The 20,500-nt window shown below is 42.5% G+C and overlaps 29 non-coding genes across 29 annotated transcripts; all 29 read right to left on the reverse strand.

Annotated features, from left to right (window-relative positions):
* Positions 1–463: 463 nt before the first annotated feature.
* Positions 464–535, reverse strand: trnaq-uug (transfer RNA glutamine (anticodon UUG)). The gene has a single exon. It is a non-coding gene; the product is annotated as a tRNA-Gln (tRNA).
* A 434-nt stretch (positions 536–969) lies between these two features.
* On the reverse strand, positions 970–1,052 carry trnal-cag (transfer RNA leucine (anticodon CAG)). Its single transcript has one exon. It is a non-coding gene; the product is annotated as a tRNA-Leu (tRNA).
* Positions 1,053–1,567: 515 nt separating this feature from the next.
* Positions 1,568–1,639, reverse strand: trnaq-uug (transfer RNA glutamine (anticodon UUG)). Its single transcript has one exon. It is a non-coding gene; the product is annotated as a tRNA-Gln (tRNA).
* Positions 1,640–2,073: 434 nt separating this feature from the next.
* trnal-cag (transfer RNA leucine (anticodon CAG)) lies at positions 2,074–2,156 on the reverse strand. Its single transcript has one exon. It is a non-coding gene; the product is annotated as a tRNA-Leu (tRNA).
* Positions 2,157–2,671: 515 nt separating this feature from the next.
* trnaq-uug (transfer RNA glutamine (anticodon UUG)) lies at positions 2,672–2,743 on the reverse strand. The gene has a single exon. It is a non-coding gene; the product is annotated as a tRNA-Gln (tRNA).
* Positions 2,744–3,177: 434 nt separating this feature from the next.
* trnal-cag (transfer RNA leucine (anticodon CAG)) lies at positions 3,178–3,260 on the reverse strand. Its single transcript has one exon. It is a non-coding gene; the product is annotated as a tRNA-Leu (tRNA).
* A 515-nt stretch (positions 3,261–3,775) lies between these two features.
* trnaq-uug (transfer RNA glutamine (anticodon UUG)) lies at positions 3,776–3,847 on the reverse strand. Its single transcript has one exon. It is a non-coding gene; the product is annotated as a tRNA-Gln (tRNA).
* Positions 3,848–4,281: 434 nt separating this feature from the next.
* trnal-cag (transfer RNA leucine (anticodon CAG)) lies at positions 4,282–4,364 on the reverse strand. Its single transcript has one exon. It is a non-coding gene; the product is annotated as a tRNA-Leu (tRNA).
* A 515-nt stretch (positions 4,365–4,879) lies between these two features.
* On the reverse strand, positions 4,880–4,951 carry trnaq-uug (transfer RNA glutamine (anticodon UUG)). Its single transcript has one exon. It is a non-coding gene; the product is annotated as a tRNA-Gln (tRNA).
* A 434-nt stretch (positions 4,952–5,385) lies between these two features.
* Positions 5,386–5,468, reverse strand: trnal-cag (transfer RNA leucine (anticodon CAG)). The gene has a single exon. It is a non-coding gene; the product is annotated as a tRNA-Leu (tRNA).
* A 515-nt stretch (positions 5,469–5,983) lies between these two features.
* trnaq-uug (transfer RNA glutamine (anticodon UUG)) lies at positions 5,984–6,055 on the reverse strand. Its single transcript has one exon. It is a non-coding gene; the product is annotated as a tRNA-Gln (tRNA).
* A 434-nt stretch (positions 6,056–6,489) lies between these two features.
* On the reverse strand, positions 6,490–6,572 carry trnal-cag (transfer RNA leucine (anticodon CAG)). The gene has a single exon. It is a non-coding gene; the product is annotated as a tRNA-Leu (tRNA).
* A 515-nt stretch (positions 6,573–7,087) lies between these two features.
* Positions 7,088–7,159, reverse strand: trnaq-uug (transfer RNA glutamine (anticodon UUG)). The gene has a single exon. It is a non-coding gene; the product is annotated as a tRNA-Gln (tRNA).
* A 434-nt stretch (positions 7,160–7,593) lies between these two features.
* Positions 7,594–7,676, reverse strand: trnal-cag (transfer RNA leucine (anticodon CAG)). Its single transcript has one exon. It is a non-coding gene; the product is annotated as a tRNA-Leu (tRNA).
* A 515-nt stretch (positions 7,677–8,191) lies between these two features.
* On the reverse strand, positions 8,192–8,263 carry trnaq-uug (transfer RNA glutamine (anticodon UUG)). Its single transcript has one exon. It is a non-coding gene; the product is annotated as a tRNA-Gln (tRNA).
* A 434-nt stretch (positions 8,264–8,697) lies between these two features.
* Positions 8,698–8,780, reverse strand: trnal-cag (transfer RNA leucine (anticodon CAG)). Its single transcript has one exon. It is a non-coding gene; the product is annotated as a tRNA-Leu (tRNA).
* A 515-nt stretch (positions 8,781–9,295) lies between these two features.
* trnaq-uug (transfer RNA glutamine (anticodon UUG)) lies at positions 9,296–9,367 on the reverse strand. The gene has a single exon. It is a non-coding gene; the product is annotated as a tRNA-Gln (tRNA).
* A 1,032-nt stretch (positions 9,368–10,399) lies between these two features.
* On the reverse strand, positions 10,400–10,471 carry trnaq-uug (transfer RNA glutamine (anticodon UUG)). The gene has a single exon. It is a non-coding gene; the product is annotated as a tRNA-Gln (tRNA).
* A 1,032-nt stretch (positions 10,472–11,503) lies between these two features.
* Positions 11,504–11,575, reverse strand: trnaq-uug (transfer RNA glutamine (anticodon UUG)). Its single transcript has one exon. It is a non-coding gene; the product is annotated as a tRNA-Gln (tRNA).
* Positions 11,576–12,607: 1,032 nt separating this feature from the next.
* Positions 12,608–12,679, reverse strand: trnaq-uug (transfer RNA glutamine (anticodon UUG)). Its single transcript has one exon. It is a non-coding gene; the product is annotated as a tRNA-Gln (tRNA).
* Positions 12,680–13,711: 1,032 nt separating this feature from the next.
* Positions 13,712–13,783, reverse strand: trnaq-uug (transfer RNA glutamine (anticodon UUG)). Its single transcript has one exon. It is a non-coding gene; the product is annotated as a tRNA-Gln (tRNA).
* A 434-nt stretch (positions 13,784–14,217) lies between these two features.
* trnal-cag (transfer RNA leucine (anticodon CAG)) lies at positions 14,218–14,300 on the reverse strand. Its single transcript has one exon. It is a non-coding gene; the product is annotated as a tRNA-Leu (tRNA).
* Positions 14,301–14,815: 515 nt separating this feature from the next.
* On the reverse strand, positions 14,816–14,887 carry trnaq-uug (transfer RNA glutamine (anticodon UUG)). Its single transcript has one exon. It is a non-coding gene; the product is annotated as a tRNA-Gln (tRNA).
* A 1,032-nt stretch (positions 14,888–15,919) lies between these two features.
* Positions 15,920–15,991, reverse strand: trnaq-uug (transfer RNA glutamine (anticodon UUG)). Its single transcript has one exon. It is a non-coding gene; the product is annotated as a tRNA-Gln (tRNA).
* Positions 15,992–17,023: 1,032 nt separating this feature from the next.
* Positions 17,024–17,095, reverse strand: trnaq-uug (transfer RNA glutamine (anticodon UUG)). Its single transcript has one exon. It is a non-coding gene; the product is annotated as a tRNA-Gln (tRNA).
* Positions 17,096–18,127: 1,032 nt separating this feature from the next.
* On the reverse strand, positions 18,128–18,199 carry trnaq-uug (transfer RNA glutamine (anticodon UUG)). Its single transcript has one exon. It is a non-coding gene; the product is annotated as a tRNA-Gln (tRNA).
* A 1,032-nt stretch (positions 18,200–19,231) lies between these two features.
* On the reverse strand, positions 19,232–19,303 carry trnaq-uug (transfer RNA glutamine (anticodon UUG)). The gene has a single exon. It is a non-coding gene; the product is annotated as a tRNA-Gln (tRNA).
* A 434-nt stretch (positions 19,304–19,737) lies between these two features.
* trnal-cag (transfer RNA leucine (anticodon CAG)) lies at positions 19,738–19,820 on the reverse strand. Its single transcript has one exon. It is a non-coding gene; the product is annotated as a tRNA-Leu (tRNA).
* Positions 19,821–20,328: 508 nt separating this feature from the next.
* trnaq-uug (transfer RNA glutamine (anticodon UUG)) lies at positions 20,329–20,400 on the reverse strand. The gene has a single exon. It is a non-coding gene; the product is annotated as a tRNA-Gln (tRNA).
* Positions 20,401–20,500: the final 100 nt, after the last annotated feature.

Here is a 20,500-nt window from a genome sequence, read left to right on the forward strand (position 1 = left end):
ATTAATATGTTCCGCAAACACGACATTTTGAATCAGTATTCATTGCCGTTGACCCCACTAACACAGCCCCTTGTGTTTTTTTAACACACAAATGGTTGGACACAGCCCCCATCTGACATCGGAAAGCTGTGTGTGGATGGGGTTTCCAAAGCTGGTCGACCATCCAACAACAACCTCTGATGGAGTATACGGGTCCCTTGATGACGAACACTTTAGACTCTAACGGCAAGAACCTGAGTTGAAATCTCAGTCAAACTTCTTTTTTTATGGTGATTACAAGACACAATACAAAGTGTGCATCCATGATTTAAGTGTCAATGTCCCTGTCAATACTACTTCATTCTTAGATTACTCCGGTGAAGGTCAAGACAGTCCTCTCCGGTCTCACTTGAAGCTGGCCAGTCCAACTTTTGCTGAGATGTAGAAAGGTTGCGTTTTTTGACCTTTACTCTAGCTTAAAATCAGGTTCCACTGAGATTTGAACTCAGATCACTGGAGTCAAAGTCCAGAGTGCTAACCATTACACCATGGAACCACTATGCCGTAGAAAACTATGCAGTTTTGGTAGACAGTTTCATATTTGGCATCCGCTAGTATGTTATCTGTGCAGGGAATAGGACATAGAAGGCATACAACGGTACCGATGACAAAGAAGCTAACAAGACACAGAAACCGTTTCAGGCTAACTTAAGGATTTTAGTAAGCTCAGCAGAGGATTTGGGAAGTGACAAGTAAAGAAATTGTTTTGAGAGACTTCATACAAACAATGAATCCAACAACATATAGGCCAACTGTATACAAACACATGGTAAGATTACACTGGTTGATAATGTAGAGGCTTACAAATGCTGCTGTTGCAGTAGTCGTGCAGTATTTTGTCAAATGCCTGCTCCTTAACGTACAAAGCATTGCTAAGCTTTCTTTTACAATATCATGTTACAGTCAACAGAACAAGTGAAAAATAACTGCTGTCAGAAGTGGGATTCGAACCCACGCCTCCAGTGGAGACTGCGACCTGAACGCAGCGCCTTGGACCGCTCGGCCATCCTGACTGAAAAAAACCTAAATTTGCTTTGTTTTGCCATCTAATGAGCCTTTAAGTGCATTAATATGTTCCGCAAACACGACATCTTGAATCAGTATTCATTGCCGTTGACCCCACTAACACAGCCCCTTGTGTTTTTTTAACACACAAATGGTTGGACACAGCCCCCATCTGACATCGGAAAGCTGTGTGTGGATGGGCTTTCCAAAGCTGGTCGACCATCCAACAACAACCTCTGATGGAGTATACGGGTCCCTTGATGACGAACACTTTAGACTCTAACGGCAAGAACCTGAGTTGAAATCTCAGTCAAACTTCTTTTTTTATGGTGATTACAAGACACAATACAAAGTGTGCATCCATGATTTAAGTGTCAATGTCCCTGTCAATACTACTTCATTCTTAGATTACTCCGGTGAAGGTCAAGACAGTCCTCTCCGGTCTCACTTGAAGCTGGCCAGTCCAACTTTTGCTGAGATGTGGAAAGGTTGCGTTTTTTGACCTTTACTCTAGCTTAAAATCAGGTTCCACTGAGATTTGAACTCAGATCACTGGAGTCAAAGTCCAGAGTGCTAACCATTACACCATGGAACCACTATGCCGTAGAAAACTATGCAGTTTTGGTAGACAGTTTCATATTTGGCATCCGCTAGTATGTTATCTGTGCAGGGAATAGGACATAGAAGGCATACAACGGTACCGATGACAAAGAAGCTAACAAGACACAGAAACCGTTTCAGGCTAACTTAAGGATTTTAGTAAGCTCAGCAGAGGATTTGGGAAGTGACAAGTAAAGAAATTGTTTTGAGAGACTTCATACAAACAATGAATCCAACAACATATAGGCCAACTGTATACAAACACATGGTAAGATTACACTGGTTGATAATGTAGAGGCTTACAAATGCTGCTGTTGCAGTAGTCGTGCAGTATTTTGTCAAATGCCTGCTCCTTAACGTACAAAGCATTGCTAAGCTTTCTTTTACAATATCATGTTACAGTCAACAGAACAAGTGAAAAATAACTGCTGTCAGAAGTGGGATTCGAACCCACGCCTCCAGTGGAGACTGCGACCTGAACGCAGCGCCTTGGACCGCTCGGCCATCCTGACTGAAAAAAACCTAAATTTGCTTTGTTTTGCCATCTAATGAGCCTTTAAGTGCATTAATATGTTCCGCAAACACGACATCTTGAATCAGTATTCATTGCCGTTGACCCCACTAACACAGCCCCTTGTGTTTTTTTAACACACAAATGGTTGGACACAGCCCCCATCTGACATCGGAAAGCTGTGTGTGGATGGGCTTTCCAAAGCTGGTCGACCATCCAACAACAACCTCTGATGGAGTATACGGGTCCCTTGATGACGAACACTTTAGACTCTAACGGCAAGAACCTGAGTTGAAATCTCAGTCAAACTTCTTTTTTTATGGTGATTACAAGACACAATACAAAGTGTGCATCCATGATTTAAGTGTCAATGTCCCTGTCAATACTACTTCATTCTTAGATTACTCCGGTGAAGGTCAAGACAGTCCTCTCCGGTCTCACTTGAAGCTGGCCAGTCCAACTTTTGCTGAGATGTGGAAAGGTTGCGTTTTTTGACCTTTACTCTAGCTTAAAATCAGGTTCCACTGAGATTTGAACTCAGATCACTGGAGTCAAAGTCCAGAGTGCTAACCATTACACCATGGAACCACTATGCCGTAGAAAACTATGCAGTTTTGGTAGACAGTTTCATATTTGGCATCCGCTAGTATGTTATCTGTGCAGGGAATAGGACATAGAAGGCATACAACGGTACCGATGACAAAGAAGCTAACAAGACACAGAAACCGTTTCAGGCTAACTTAAGGATTTTAGTAAGCTCAGCAGAGGATTTGGGAAGTGACAAGTAAAGAAATTGTTTTGAGAGACTTCATACAAACAATGAATCCAGCAACATATAGGCCAACTGTATACAAACACATGGTAAGATTACACTGGTTGATAATGTAGAGGCTTACAAATGCTGCTGTTGCAGTAGTCGTGCAGTATTTTGTCAAATGCCTGCTCCTTAACGTACAAAGCATTGCTAAGCTTTCTTTTACAATATCATGTTACAGTCAACAGAACAAGTGAAAAATAACTGCTGTCAGAAGTGGGATTCGAACCCACGCCTCCAGTGGAGACTGCGACCTGAACGCAGCGCCTTGGACCGCTCGGCCATCCTGACTGAAAAAAACCTAAATTTGCTTTGTTTTGCCATCTAATGAGCCTTTAAGTGCATTAATATGTTCCGCAAACACGACATCTTGAATCAGTATTCATTGCCGTTGACCCCACTAACACAGCCCCTTGTGTTTTTTTAACACACAAATGGTTGGACACAGCCCCCATCTGACATCGGAAAGCTGTGTGTGGATGGGGTTTCCAAAGCTGGTCGACCATCCAACAACAACCTCTGATGGAGTATACGGGTCCCTTGATGACGAACACTTTAGACTCTAACGGCAAGAACCTGAGTTGAAATCTCAGTCAAACTTCTTTTTTTATGGTGATTACAAGACACAATAAAAAGTGTGCATCCATGATTTAAGTGTCAATGTCCCTGTCAATACTACTTCATTCTTAGATTACTCCGGTGAAGGTCAAGACAGTCCTCTCCGGTCTCACTTGAAGCTGGCCAGTCCAACTTTTGCTGAGATGTGGAAAGGTTGCGTTTTTTGACCTTTACTCTAGCTTAAAATCAGGTTCCACTGAGATTTGAACTCAGATCACTGGAGTCAAAGTCCAGAGTGCTAACCATTACACCATGGAACCACTATGCCGTAGAAAACTATGCAGTTTTGGTAGACAGTTTCATATTTGGCATCCGCTAGTATGTTATCTGTGCAGGGAATAGGACATAGAAGGCATACAACGGTACCGATGACAAAGAAGCTAACAAGACACAGAAACCGTTTCAGGCTAACTTAAGGATTTTAGTAAGCTCAGCAGAGGATTTGGGAAGTGACAAGTAAAGAAATTGTTTTGAGAGACTTCATACAAACAATGAATCCAGCAACATATAGGCCAACTGTATACAAACACATGGTAAGATTACACTGGTTGATAATGTAGAGGCTTACAAATGCTGCTGTTGCAGTAGTCGTGCAGTATTTTGTCAAATGCCTGCTCCTTAACGTACAAAGCATTGCTAAGCTTTCTTTTACAATATCATGTTACAGTCAACAGAACAAGTGAAAAATAACTGCTGTCAGAAGTGGGATTCGAACCCACGCCTCCAGTGGAGACTGCGACCTGAACGCAGCGCCTTGGACCGCTCGGCCATCCTGACTGAAAAAAACCTAAATTTGCTTTGTTTTGCCATCTAATGAGCCTTTAAGTGCATTAATATGTTCCGCAAACACGACATCTTGAATCAGTATTCATTGCCGTTGACCCCACTAACACAGCCCCTTGTGTTTTTTTAACACACAAATGGTTGGACACAGCCCCCATCTGACATCGGAAAGCTGTGTGTGGATGGGGTTTCCAAAGCTGGTCGACCATCCAACAACAACCTCTGATGGAGTATACGGGTCCCTTGATGACGAACACTTTAGACTCTAACGGCAAGAACCTGAGTTGAAATCTCAGTCAAACTTCTTTTTTTATGGTGATTACAAGACACAATACAAAGTGTGCATCCATGATTTAAGTGTCAATGTCCCTGTCAATACTACTTCATTCTTAGATTACTCCGGTGAAGGTCAAGACAGTCCTCTCCGGTCTCACTTGAAGCTGGCCAGTCCAACTTTTGCTGAGATGTGGAAAGGTTGCGTTTTTTGACCTTTACTCTAGCTTAAAATCAGGTTCCACTGAGATTTGAACTCAGATCACTGGAGTCAAAGTCCAGAGTGCTAACCATTACACCATGGAACCACTATGCCGTAGAAAACTATGCAGTTTTGGTAGACAGTTTCATATTTGGCATCCGCTAGTATGTTATCTGTGCAGGGAATAGGACATAGAAGGCATACAACGGTACCGATGACAAAGAAGCTAACAAGACACAGAAACCGTTTCAGGCTAACTTAAGGATTTTAGTAAGCTCAGCAGAGGATTTGGGAAGTGACAAGTAAAGAAATTGTTTTGAGAGACTTCATACAAACAATGAATCCAGCAACATATAGGCCAACTGTATACAAACACATGGTAAGATTACACTGGTTGATAATGTAGAGGCTTACAAATGCTGCTGTTGCAGTAGTCGTGCAGTATTTTGTCAAATGCCTGCTCCTTAACGTACAAAGCATTGCTAAGCTTTCTTTTACAATATCATGTTACAGTCAACAGAACAAGTGAAAAATAACTGCTGTCAGAAGTGGGATTCGAACCCACGCCTCCAGTGGAGACTGCGACCTGAACGCAGCGCCTTGGACCGCTCGGCCATCCTGACTGAAAAAAACCTAAATTTGCTTTGTTTTGCCATCTAATGAGCCTTTAAGTGCATTAATATGTTCCGCAAACACGACATCTTGAATCAGTATTCATTGCCGTTGACCCCACTAACACAGCCCCTTGTGTTTTTTTAACACACAAATGGTTGGACACAGCCCCCATCTGACATCGGAAAGCTGTGTGTGGATGGGGTTTCCAAAGCTGGTCGACCATCCAACAACAACCTCTGATGGAGTATACGGGTCCCTTGATGACGAACACTTTAGACTCTAACGGCAAGAACCTGAGTTGAAATCTCAGTCAAACTTCTTTTTTTATGGTGATTACAAGACACAATACAAAGTGTGCATCCATGATTTAAGTGTCAATGTCCCTGTCAATACTACTTCATTCTTAGATTACTCCGGTGAAGGTCAAGACAGTCCTCTCCGGTCTCACTTGAAGCTGGCCAGTCCAACTTTTGCTGAGATGTGGAAAGGTTGCGTTTTTTGACCTTTACTCTAGCTTAAAATCAGGTTCCACTGAGATTTGAACTCAGATTACTGGAGTCAAAGTCCAGAGTGCTAACCATTACACCATGGAACCACTATGCCGTAGAAAACGACGCAGTTTTGGTAGACAGTTTCATATTTGGCATCCGCTAGTATGTTAACTGTGCAGGGAATAGGACATAGAAGGCATACAACGGTACCGATGACAAAGAAGCTAACAAGACACAGAAACCGTTTCAGGCTAACTTAAGGATTTTAGTAAGCTCAGCAGAGGATTTGGGAAGTGACAAGTAAAGAAATTGTTTTGAGAGACTTCATACAAACAATGAATCCAGCAACATATAGGCCAACTGTATACAAACACATGGTAAGATTACACTGGTTGATAATGTAGAGGCTTACAAATGCTGCTGTTGCAGTAGTCGTGCAGTATTTTGTCAAATGCCTGCTCCTTAACGTACAAAGCATTGCTAAGCTTTCTTTTACAATATCATGTTACAGTCAACAGAACAAGTGAAAAATAACTGCTGTCAGAAGTGGGATTCGAACCCACGCCTCCAGTGGAGACTGCGACCTGAACGCAGCGCCTTGGACCGCTCGGCCATCCTGACTGAAAAAAACCTAAATTTGCTTTGTTTTGCCATCTAATGAGCCTTTAAGTGCATTAATATGTTCCGCAAACACGACATCTTGAATCAGTATTCATTGCCGTTGACCCCACTAACACAGCCCCTTGTGTTTTTTTAACACACAAATGGTTGGACACAGCCCCCATCTGACATCGGAAAGCTGTGTGTGGATGGGGTTTCCAAAGCTGGTCGACCATCCAACAACAACCTCTGATGGAGTATACGGGTCCCTTGATGACGAACACTTTAGACTCTAACGGCAAGAACCTGAGTTGAAATCTCAGTCAAACTTCTTTTTTTATGGTGATTACAAGACACAATACAAAGTGTGCATCCATGATTTAAGTGTCAATGTCCCTGTCAATACTACTTCATTCTTAGATTACTCCGGTGAAGGTCAAGACAGTCCTCTCCGGTCTCACTTGAAGCTGGCCAGTCCAACTTTTGCTGAGATGTGGAAAGGTTGCGTTTTTTGACCTTTACTCTAGCTTAAAATCAGGTTCCACTGAGATTTGAACTCAGATCACTGGAGTCAAAGTCCAGAGTGCTAACCATTACACCATGGAACCACTATGCCGTAGAAAACGACGCAGTTTTGGTAGACAGTTTCATATTTGGCATCCGCTAGTATGTTAACTGTGCAGGGAATAGGACATAGAAGGCATACAACGGTACCGATGACAAAGAAGCTAACAAGACACAGAAACCGTTTCAGGCTAACTTAAGGATTTTAGTAAGCTCAGCAGAGGATTTGGGAAGTGACAAGTAAAGAAATTGTTTTGAGAGACTTCATACAAACAATGAATCCAGCAACATATAGGCCAACTGTATACAAACACATGGTAAGATTACACTGGTTGATAATGTAGAGGCTTACAAATGCTGCTGTTGCAGTAGTCGTGCAGTATTTTGTCAAATGCCTGCTCCTTAACGTACAAAGCATTGCTAAGCTTTCTTTTACAATATCATGTTACAGTCAACAGAACAAGTGAAAAATAACTGCTGTCAGAAGTGGGATTCGAACCCACGCCTCCAGTGGAGACTGCGACCTGAACGCAGCGCCTTGGACCGCTCGGCCATCCTGACTGAAAAAAACCTAAATTTGCTTTGTTTTGCCATCTAATGAGCCTTTAAGTGCATTAATATGTTCCGCAAACACGACATCTTGAATCAGTATTCATTGCCGTTGACCCCACTAACACAGCCCCTTGTGTTTTTTTAACACACAAATGGTTGGACACAGCCCCCATCTGACATCGGAAAGCTGTGTGTGGATGGGGTTTCCAAAGCTGGTCGACCATCCAACAACAACCTCTGATGGAGTATACGGGTCCCTTGATGACGAACACTTTAGACTCTAACGGCAAGAACCTGAGTTGAAATCTCAGTCAAACTTCTTTTTTTATGGTGATTACAAGACACAATACAAAGTGTGCATCCATGATTTAAGTGTCAATGTCCCTGTCAATACTACTTCATTCTTAGATTACTCCGGTGAAGGTCAAGACAGTCCTCTCCGGTCTCACTTGAAGCTGGCCAGTCCAACTTTTGCTGAGATGTGGAAAGGTTGCGTTTTTTGACCTTTACTCTAGCTTAAAATCAGGTTCCACTGAGATTTGAACTCAGATCACTGGAGTCAAAGTCCAGAGTGCTAACCATTACACCATGGAACCACTATGCCGTAGAAAACGACGCAGTTTTGGTAGACAGTTTCATATTTGGCATCCGCTAGTATGTTAACTGTGCAGGGAATAGGACATAGAAGGCATACAACGGTACCGATGACAAAGAAGCTAACAAGACACAGAAACCGTTTCAGGCTAACTTAAGGATTTTAGTAAGCTCAGCAGAGGATTTGGGAAGTGACAAGTAAAGAAATTGTTTTGAGAGACTTCATACAAACAATGAATCCAGCAACATATAGGCCAACTGTATACAAACACATGGTAAGATTACACTGGTTGATAATGTAGAGGCTTACAAATGCTGCTGTTGCAGTAGTCGTGCAGTATTTTGTCAAATGCCTGCTCCTTAACGTACAAAGCATTGCTAAGCTTTCTTTTACAATATCATGTTACAGTCAACAGAACAAGTGAAAAATAACTGCTGTCAGAAGTGGGATTCGAACCCACGCCTCCAGTGGAGACTGCGACCTGAACGCAGCGCCTTGGACCGCTCGGCCATCCTGACTGAAAAAAACCTAAATTTGCTTTGTTTTGCCATCTAATGAGCCTTTAAGTGCATTAATATGTTCCCCAAACACGACATCTTGAATCAGTATTCATTGCCGTTGACCCCACTAACACAGCCCCTTGTGTTTTTTTAACACACAAATGGTTGGACACAGCCCCCATCTGACATCGGAAAGCTGTGTGTGGATGGGCTTTCCAAAGCTGGTCGACCATCCAACAACAACCTCTGATGGAGTATACGGGTCCCTTGATGACGAACACTTTAGACTCTAACGGCAAGAACCTGAGTTGAAATCTCAGTCAAACTTCTTTTTTTATGGTGATTACAAGACACAATACAAAGTGTGCATCCATGATTTAAGTGTCAATGTCCCTGTCAATACTACTTCATTCTTAGATTACTCCGGTGAAGGTCAAGACAGTCCTCTCCGGTCTCACTTGTAGCTGGCCAGTCCAACTTTTGCTGAGATGTGGAAAGGTTGCATTTTTTGACCTTTACTCTAGCTTAAAATCAGGTTCCACTGAGATTTGAACTCAGATCACTGGAGTCAAAGTCCAGAGTGCTAACCATTACACCATGGAACCACTATGCCGTAGAAAACGACGCAGTTTTGGTAGACAGTTTCATATTTGGCATCCGCTAGTATGTTATCTGTGCAGGGAATAGGACATAGAAGGCATACAACGGTACCGATGACAAAGAAGCTAACAAGACACAGAAACCGTTTCAGGCTAACTTAAGGATTTTAGTAAGCTCAGCAGAGGATTTGGGAAGTGACAAGTAAAGAAATTGTTTTGAGAGACTTCATACAAACAATGAATCCAGCAACATATAGGCCAACTGTATACAAACACATGGTAAGATTACACTGGTTGATAATGTAGAGGCTTACAAATGCTGCTGTTGCAGTAGTCGTGCAGTATTTTGTCAAATGCCTGCTCCTTAACGTACAAAGCATTGCTAAGCTTTCTTTTACAATATCATGTTACAGTCAACAGAACAAGTGAAAAATAACTGCTGTCAGAAGTGGGATTCGAACCCACGCCTTCAGTGGAGACTGCGACCTGAACGCAGCGCCTTGGACCGCTCGGCCATCCTGACTGAAAAAAACCTAAATTTGCTTTGTTTTGCCATCTAATGAGCCTTTAAGTGCATTAATATGTTCCGCAAACACGACATCTTGAATCAGTATTCATTGCCGTTGACCCCACTAACACAGCCCCTTGTGTTTTTTTAACACACAAATGGTTGGACACAGCCCCCATCTGACATCGGAAAGCTGTGTGTGGATGGGCTTTCCAAAGCTGGTCGACCATCCAACAACAACCTCTGATGGAGTATACGGGTCCCTTGATGACGAACACTTTAGACTCTAACGGCAAGAACCTGAGTTGAAATCTCAGTCAAACTTCTTTTTTTATGGTGATTACAAGACACAATACAAAGTGTGCATCCATGATTTAAGTGTCAATGTCCCTGTCAATACTACTTCATTCTTAGATTACTCCGGTGAAGGTCAAGACAGTCCTCTCCGGTCTCACTTGTAGCTGGCCAGTCCAACTTTTGCTGAGATGTGGAAAGGTTGCATTTTTTGACCTTTACTCTAGCTTAAAATCAGGTTCCACTGAGATTTGAACTCAGATCACTGGAGTCAAAGTCCAGAGTGCTAACCATTACACCATGGAACCACTATGCCGTAGAAAACGACGCAGTTTTGGTAGACAGTTTCATATTTGGCATCCGCTAGTATGTTATCTGTGCAGGGAATAGGACATAGAAGGCATACAACGGAACCGATGACAAAGAAGCTAACAAGACACAGAAACCGTTTCAGGCTAACTTAAGGATTTTAGTAAGCTCAGCAGAGGATTTGGGAAGTGACAAGTAAAGAAATTGTTTTGAGAGACTTCATACAAACAATGAATCCAGCAACATATAGGCCAACTGTATACAAACAAATGGTAAGATTACACTGGTTGATAATGTAGAGGCTTACAAATGCTGCTGTTGCAGTAGTCGTGCAGTATTTTGTCAAATGCCTGCTCCTTAACGTACAAAGCATTGCTAAGCTTTCTTTTACAATATCATGTTACAGTCAACAGAACAAGTGAAAAATAACTGCTGTCAGAAGTGGGATTCGAACCCACGCCTTCAGTGGAGACTGCGACCTGAACGCAGCGCCTTGGACCGCTCGGCCATCCTGACTGAAAAAAACCTAAATTTGCTTTGTTTTGCCATCTAATGAGCCTTTAAGTGCATTAATATGTTCCGCAAACACGACATCTTGAATCAGTATTCATTGCCGTTGACCCCACTAACACAGCCCCTTGTGTTTTTTTAACACACAAATGGTTGGACACAGCCCCCATCTGACATCGGAAAGCTGTGTGTGGATGGGGTTTCCAAAGCTGGTCGACCATCCAACAACAACCTCTGATGGAGTATACGGGTCCCTTGATGACGAACACTTTAGACTCTAACGGCAAGAACCTGAGTTGAAATCTCAGTCAAACTTCTTTTTTTATGGTGATTACAAGACACAATACAAAGTGTGCATCCATGATTTAAGTGTCAATGTCCCTGTCAATACTACTTCATTCTTAGATTACTCCGGTGAAGGTCAAGACAGTCCTCTCCGGTCTCACTTGTAGCTGGCCAGTCCAACTTTTGCTGAGATGTGGAAAGGTTGCGTTTTTTTACCTTTACTCTAGCTTAAAATCAGGTTCCACTGAGATTTGAACTCAGATCACTGGAGTCAAAGTCCAGAGTGCTAACCATTACACCATGGAACCACTATGCCGTAGAAAACGACGCAGTTTTGGTAGACAGTTTCATATTTGGCATCCGCTAGTATGTTATCTGTGCAGGGAATAGGACATAGAAGGCATACAACGGAACCGATGACAAAGAAGCTAACAAGACACAGAAACCGTTTCAGGCTAACTTAAGGATTTTAGTAAGCTCAGCAGAGGATTTGGGAAGTGACAAGTAAAGAAATTGTTTTGAGAGACTTCATACAAACAATGAATCCAGCAACATATAGGCCAACTGTATACAAACAAATGGTAAGATTACACTGGTTGATAATGTAGAGGCTTACAAATGCTGCTGTTGCAGTAGTCGTGCAGTATTTTGTCAAATGCCTGCTCCTTAACGTACAAAGCATTGCTAAGCTTTCTTTTACAATATCATGTTACAGTCAACAGAACAAGTGAAAAATAACTGCTGTCAGAAGTGGGATTCGAACCCACGCCTTCAGTGGAGACTGCGACCTGAACGCAGCGCCTTGGACCGCTCGGCCATCCTGACTGAAAAAAACCTAAATTTGCTTTGTTTTGCCATCTAATGAGCCTTTAAGTGCATTAATATGTTCCGCAAACACGACATCTTGAATCAGTATTCATTGCCGTTGACCCCACTAACACAGCCCCTTGTGTTTTTTTAACACACAAATGGTTGGACACAGCCCCCATCTGACATCGGAAAGCTGTGTGTGGATGGGGTTTCCAAAGCTGGTCGACCATCCAACAACAACCTCTGATGGAGTATACGGGTCCCTTGATGACGAACACTTTAGACTCTAACGGCAAGAACCTGAGTTGAAATCTCAGTCAAACTTCTTTTTTTATGGTGATTACAAGACACAATACAAAGTGTGCATCCATGATTTAAGTGTCAATGTCCCTGTCAATACTACTTCATTCTTAGATTACTCCGGTGAAGGTCAAGATAGTCCTCTCCGGTCTCACTTGTAGCTGGCCAGTCCAACTTTTGCTGAGATGTGGAAAGGTTGCGTTTTTTTACCTTTACTCTAGCTTAAAATCAGGTTCCACTGAGATTTGAACTCAGATCACTGGAGTCAAAGTCCAGAGTGCTAACCATTACACCATGGAACCACTATGCCGTAGAAAACGACGCAGTTTTGGTAGACAGTTTCATATTTGGCATCCGCTAGTATGTTATCTGTGCAGGGAATAGGACATAGAAGGCATACAACGGTACCGATGACAAAGAAGCTAACAAGACACAGAAACCGTTTCAGGCTAACTTAAGGATTTTAGTAAGCTCAGCAGAGGATTTGGGAAGTGACAAGTAAAGAAATTGTTTTGAGAGACTTCATACAAACAATGAATCCAGCAACATATAGGCCAACTGTATACAAACACATGGTAAGATTACACTGGTTGATAATGTAGAGGCTTACAAATGCTGCTGTTGCAGTAGTCGTGCAGTATTTTGTCAAATGCCTGCTCCTTAACGTACAAAGCATTGCTAAGCTTTCTTTTACAATATCATGTTACAGTCAACAGAACAAGTGAAAAATAACTGCTGTCAGAAGTGGGATTCGAACCCACGCCTTCAGTGGAGACTGCGACCTGAACGCAGCGCCTTGGACCGCTCGGCCATCCTGACTGAAAAAAACCTAAATTTGCTTTGTTTTGCCATCTAATGAGCCTTTAAGTGCATTAATATGTTCCGCAAACACGACATCTTGAATCAGTATTCATTGCCGTTGACCCCACTAACACAGCCCCTTGTGTTTTTTTAACACACAAATGGTTGGACACAGCCCCCATCTGACATCGGAAAGCTGTGTGTGGATGGGCTTTCCAAAGCTGGTCGACCATCCAACAACAACCTCTGATGGAGTATACGGGTCCCTTGATGACGAACACTTTAGACTCTAACGGCAAGAACCTGAGTTGAAATCTCAGTCAAACTTCTTTTTTTATGGTGATTACAAGACACAATACAAAGTGTGCATCCATGATTTAAGTGTCAATGTCCCTGTCAATACTACTTCATTCTTAGATTACTCCGGTGAAGGTCAAGACAGTCCTCTCCGGTCTCACTTGTAGCTGGCCAGTCCAACTTTTGCTGAGATGTGGAAAGGTTGCATTTTTTGACCTTTACTCTAGCTTAAAATCAGGTTCCACTGAGATTTGAACTCAGATCACTGGAGTCAAAGTCCAGAGTGCTAACCATTACACCATGGAACCACTATGCCGTAGAAAACGACGCAGTTTTGGTAGACAGTTTCATATTTGGCATCCGCTAGTATGTTATCTGTGCAGGGAATAGGACATAGAAGGCATACAACGGAACCGATGACAAAGAAGCTAACAAGACACAGAAACCGTTTCAGGCTAACTTAAGGATTTTAGTAAGCTCAGCAGAGGATTTGGGAAGTGACAAGTAAAGAAATTGTTTTGAGAGACTTCATACAAACAATGAATCCAGCAACATATAGGCCAACTGTATACAAACACATGGTAAGATTACACTGGTTGATAATGTAGAGGCTTACAAATGCTGCTGTTGCAGTAGTCGTGCAGTATTTTGTCAAATGCCTGCTCCTTAACGTACAAAGCATTGCTAAGCTTTCTTTTACAATATCATGTTACAGTCAACAGAACAAGTGAAAAATAACTGCTGTCAGAAGTGGGATTCGAACCCACGCCTCCAGTGGAGACTGCGACCTGAACGCAGCGCCTTGGACCGCTCGGCCATCCTGACTGAAAAAAACCTAAATTTGCTTTGTTTTGCCATCTAATGAGCCTTTAAGTGCATTAATATGTTCCGCAAACACGACATCTTGAATCAGTATTCATTGCCGTTGACCCCACTAACACAGCCCCTTGTGTTTTTTTAACACACAAATGGTTGGACACAGCCCCCATCTGACATCGGAAAGCTGTGTGTGGATGGGCTTTCCAAAGCTGGTCGACCATCCAACAACAACCTCTGATGGAGTATACGGGTCCCTTGATGACGAACACTTTAGACTCTAACGGCAAGAACCTGAGTTGAAATCTCAGTCAAACTTCTTTTTTTATGGTGATTACAAGACACAATACAAAGTGTGCATCCATGATTTAAGTGTCAATGTCCCTGTCAATACTACTTCATTCTTAGATTACTCCGGTGAAGGTCAAGACAGTCCTCTCCGGTCTCACTTGTAGCTGGCCAGTCCAACTTTTGCTGAGATGTGGAAAGGTTGCATTTTTTGACCTTTACTCTAGCTTAAAATCAGGTTCCACTGAGATTTGAACTCAGATCACTGGAGTCAAAGTCCAGAGTGCTAACCATTACACCATGGAACCACTATGCCGTAGAAAACGACGCAGTTTTGGTAGACAGTTTCATATTTGGCATCCGCTAGTATGTTATCTGTGCAGGGAATAGGACATAGAAGGCATACAACGGAACCGATGACAAAGAAGCTAACAAGACACAGAAACCGTTTCAGGCTAACTTAAGGATTTTAGTAAGCTCAGCAGAGGATTTGGGAAGTGACAAGTAAAGAAATTGTTTTGAGAGACTTCATACAAACAATGAATCCAGCAACATATAGGCCAACTGTATACAAACAAATGGTAAGATTACACTGGTTGATAATGTAGAGGCTTACAAATGCTGCTGTTGCAGTAGTCGTGCAGTATTTTGTCAAATGCCTGCTCCTTAACGTACAAAGCATTGCTAAGCTTTCTTTTACAATATCATGTTACAGTCAACAGAACAAGTGAAAAATAACTGCTGTCAGAAGTGGGATTCGAACCCACGCCTTCAGTGGAGACTGCGACCTGAACGCAGCGCCTTGGACCGCTCGGCCATCCTGACTGAAAAAAACCTAAATTTGCTTTGTTTTGCCATCTAATGAGCCTTTAAGTGCATTAATATGTTCCGCAAACACGACATCTTGAATCAGTATTCATTGCCGTTGACCCCACTAACACAGCCCCTTGTGTTTTTTTAACACACAAATGGTTGGACACAGCCCCCATCTGACATCGGAAAGCTGTGTGTGGATGGGGTTTCCAAAGCTGGTCGACCATCCAACAACAACCTCTGATGGAGTATACGGGTCCCTTGATGACGAACACTTTAGACTCTAACGGCAAGAACCTGAGTTGAAATCTCAGTCAAACTTCTTTTTTTATGGTGATTACAAGACACAATACAAAGTGTGCATCCATGATTTAAGTGTCAATGTCCCTGTCAATACTACTTCATTCTTAGATTACTCCGGTGAAGGTCAAGACAGTCCTCTCCGGTCTCACTTGTAGCTGGCCAGTCCAACTTTTGCTGAGATGTGGAAAGGTTGCGTTTTTTTACCTTTACTCTAGCTTAAAATCAGGTTCCACTGAGATTTGAACTCAGATCACTGGAGTCAAAGTCCAGAGTGCTAACCATTACACCATGGAACCACTATGCCGTAGAAAACGACGCAGTTTTGGTAGACAGTTTCATATTTGGCATCCGCTAGTATGTTATCTGTGCAGGGAATAGGACATAGAAGGCATACAACGGTACCGATGACAAAGAAGCTAACAAGACACAGAAACCGTTTCAGGCTAACTTAAGGATTTTAGTAAGCTCAGCAGAGGATTTGGGAAGTGACAAGTAAAGAAATTGTTTTGAGAGACTTCATACAAACAATGAATCCAGCAACATATAGGCCAACTGTATACAAACAAATGGTAAGATTACACTGGTTGATAATGTAGAGGCTTACAAATGCTGCTGTTGCAGTAGTCGTGCAGTATTTTGTCAAATGCCTGCTCCTTAACGTACAAAGCATTGCTAAGCTTTCTTTTACAATATCATGTTACAGTCAACAGAACAAGTGAAAAATAACTGCTGTCAGAAGTGGGATTCGAACCCACGCCTTCAGTGGAGACTGCGACCTGAACGCAGCGCCTTGGACCGCTCGGCCATCCTGACTGAAAAAAACCTAAATTTGCTTTGTTTTGCCATCTAATGAGCCTTTAAGTGCATTAATATGTTCCGCAAACACGACATCTTGAATCAGTATTCATTGCCGTTGACCCCACTAACACAGCCCCTTGTGTTTTTTTAACACACAAATGGTTGGACACAGCCCCCATCTGACATCGGAAAGCTGTGTGTGGATGGGGTTTCCAAAGCTGGTCGACCATCCAACAACAACCTCTGATGGAGTATACGGGTCCCTTGATGACGAACACTTTAGACTCTAACGGCAAGAACCTGAGTTGAAATCTCAGTCAAACTTCTTTTTTTATGGTGATTACAAGACACAATACAAAGTGTGCATCCATGATTTAAGTGTCAATGTCCCTGTCAATACTACTTCATTCTTAGATTACTCCGGTGAAGGTCAAGACAGTCCTCTCCGGTCTCACTTGTAGCTGGCCAGTCCAACTTTTGCTGAGATGTGGAAAGGTTGCATTTTTTGACCTTTACTCTAGCTTAAAATCAGGTTCCACTGAGATTTGAACTCAGATCACTGGAGTCAAAGTCCAGAGTGCTAACCATTACACCATGGAACCACTATGCCGTAGAAAACGACGCAGTTTTGGTAGACAGTTTCATATTTGGCATCCGCTAGTATGTTATCTGTGCAGGGAATAGGACATAGAAGGCATACAACGGAACCGATGACAAAGAAGCTAACAAGACACAGAAACCGTTTCAGGCTAACTTAAGGATTTTAGTAAGCTCAGCAGAGGATTTGGGAAGTGACAAGTAAAGAAATTGTTTTGAGAGACTTCATACAAACAATGAATCCAGCAACATATAGGCCAACTGTATACAAACAAATGGTAAGATTACACTGGTTGATAATGTAGAGGCTTACAAATGCTGCTGTTGCAGTAGTCGTGCAGTATTTTGTCAAATGCCTGCTCCTTAACGTACAAAGCATTGCTAAGCTTTCTTTTACAATATCATGTTACAGTCAACAGAACAAGTGAAAAATAACTGCTGTCAGAAGTGGGATTCGAACCCACGCCTTCAGTGGAGACTGCGACCTGAACGCAGCGCCTTGGACCGCTCGGCCATCCTGACTGAAAAAAACCTAAATTTGCTTTGTTTTGCCATCTAATGAGCCTTTAAGTGCATTAATATGTTCCGCAAACACGACATCTTGAATCAGTATTCATTGCCGTTGACCCCACTAACACAGCCCCTTGTGTTTTTTTAACACACAAATGGTTGGACACAGCCCCCATCTGACATCGGAAAGCTGTGTGTGGATGGGGTTTCCAAAGCTGGTCGACCATCCAACAACAACCTCTGATGGAGTATACGGGTCCCTTGATGACGAACACTTTAGACTCTAACGGCAAGAACCTGAGTTGAAATCTCAGTCAAACTTCTTTTTTTATGGTGATTACAAGACACAATACAAAGTGTGCATCCATGATTTAAGTGTCAATGTCCCTGTCAATACTACTTCATTCTTAGATTACTCCGGTGAAGGTCAAGACAGTCCTCTCCGGTCTCACTTGTAGCTGGCCAGTCCAACTTTTGCTGAGATGTGGAAAGGTTGCGTTTTTTTACCTTTACTCTAGCTTAAAATCAGGTTCCACTGAGATTTGAACTCAGATCACTGGAGTCAAAGTCCAGAGTGCTAACCATTACACCATGGAACCACTATGCCGTAGAAAACGACGCAGTTTTGGTAGACAGTTTCATATTTGGCATCCGCTAGTATGTTATCTGTGCAGGGAATAGGACATAGAAGGCATACAACGGTACCGATGACAAAGAAGCTAACAAGACACAGAAACCGTTTCAGGCTAACTTAAGGATTTTAGTAAGCTCAGCAGAGGATTTGGGAAGTGACAAGTAAAGAAATTGTTTTGAGAGACTTCATACAAACAATGAATCCAGCAACATATAGGCCAACTGTATACAAACAAATGGTAAGATTACACTGGTTGATAATGTAGAGGCTTACAAATGCTGCTGTTGCAGTAGTCGTGCAGTATTTTGTCAAATGCCTGCTCCTTAACGTACAAAGCATTGCTAAGCTTTCTTTTACAATATCATGTTACAGTCAACAGAACAAGTGAAAAATAACTGCTGTCAGAAGTGGGATTCGAACCCACGCCTTCAGTGGAGACTGCGACCTGAACGCAGCGCCTTGGACCGCTCGGCCATCCTGACTGAAAAAAACCTAAATTTGCTTTGTTTTGCCATCTAATGAGCCTTTAAGTGCATTAATATGTTCCGCAAACACGACATCTTGAATCAGTATTCATTGCCGTTGACCCCACTAACACAGCCCCTTGTGTTTTTTTAACACACAAATGGTTGGACACAGCCCCCATCTGACATCGGAAAGCTGTGTGTGGATGGGGTTTCCAAAGCTGGTCGACCATCCAACAACAACCTCTGATGGAGTATACGGGTCCCTTGATGACGAACACTTTAGACTCTAACGGCAAGAACCTGAGTTGAAATCTCAGTCAAACTTCTTTTTTTATGGTGATTACAAGACACAATACAAAGTGTGCATCCATGATTTAAGTGTCAATGTCCCTGTCAATACTACTTCATTCTTAGATTACTCCGGTGAAGGTCAAGACAGTCCTCTCCGGTCTCACTTGTAGCTAGCCAGTCCAACTTTTGCTGAGATGTGGAAAGGTTGCGTTTTTTTACCTTTACTCTAGCTTAAAATCAGGTTCCACTGAGATTTGAACTCAGATCACTGGAGTCAAAGTCCAGAGTGCTAACCATTACACCATGGAACCACTATGCCGTAGAAAACGACGCAGTTTTGGTAGACAGTTTCATATTTGGCATCCGCTAGTATGTTATCTGTGCAGGGAATAGGACATAGAAGGCATACAACGGTACCGATGACAAAGAAGCTAACAAGACACAGAAACCGTTTCAGGCTAACTTAAGGATTTTAGTAAGCTCAGCAGAGGATTTGGGAAGTGACAAGTAAAGAAATTGTTTTGAGAGACTTCATACAAACAATGAATCCAGCAACATATAGGCCAACTGTATACAAACACATGGTAAGATTACACTGGTTGATAATGTAGAGGCTTACAAATGCTGCTGTTGCAGTAGTCGTGCAGTATTTTGTCAAATGCCTGCTCCTTAACGTACAAAGCATTGCTAAGCTTTCTTTTACAATATCATGTTACAGTCAACAGAACAAGTGAAAAATAACTGCTGTCAGAAGTGGGATTCGAACCCACGCCTCCAGTGGAGACTGCGACCTGAACGCAGCGCCTTGGACCGCTCGGCCATCCTGACTGAAAAAAACCTAAATTTGCTTTGTTTTGCCATCTAATGAGCCTTTAAGTGCATTAATATGTTCCGCAAACACGACATCTTGAATCAGTATTCATTGCCGTTGACCCCACTAACACAGCCCCTTGTGTTTTTTTAACACACAAATGGTTGGACACAGCCCCCATCTGACAGCTGTGTGTGGATGGGCTTTCCAAAGCTGGTCGACCATCCAACAACAACCTCTGATGGAGTATACGGGTCCCTTGATGACGAACACTTTAGACTCTAACGGCAAGAACCTGAGTTGAAATCTCAGTCAAACTTCTTTTTTTATGGTGATTACAAGACACAATACAAAGTGTGCATCCATGATTTAAGTGTCAATGTCCCTGTCAATACTACTTCATTCTTAGATTACTCCGGTGAAGGTCAAGACAGTCCTCTCCGGTCTCACTTGTAGCTGGCCAGTCCAACTTTTGCTGAGATGTGGAAAGGTTGCGTTTTTTTACCTTTACTCTAGCTTAAAATCAGGTTCCACTGAGATTTGAACTCAGATCACTGGAGTCAAAGTCCAGAGTGCTAACCATTACACCATGGAACCACTATGCCGTAGAAAACGACGCAGTTTTGGTAGACAGTTTCATATTTGGCATCCGCTAGTATGTTATCTGTGCAGGGAATAGGACATAGAAGGCATACAA

The sequence above is a fragment of the Anarhichas minor genome, unplaced genomic scaffold, assembly GCF_050575085.1.
Source record: "Anarhichas minor isolate MPS153535 unplaced genomic scaffold, ASM5057508v1 ptg000025l, whole genome shotgun sequence".
NCBI lineage: Eukaryota > Metazoa > Chordata > Actinopteri > Perciformes > Anarhichadidae > Anarhichas > Anarhichas minor.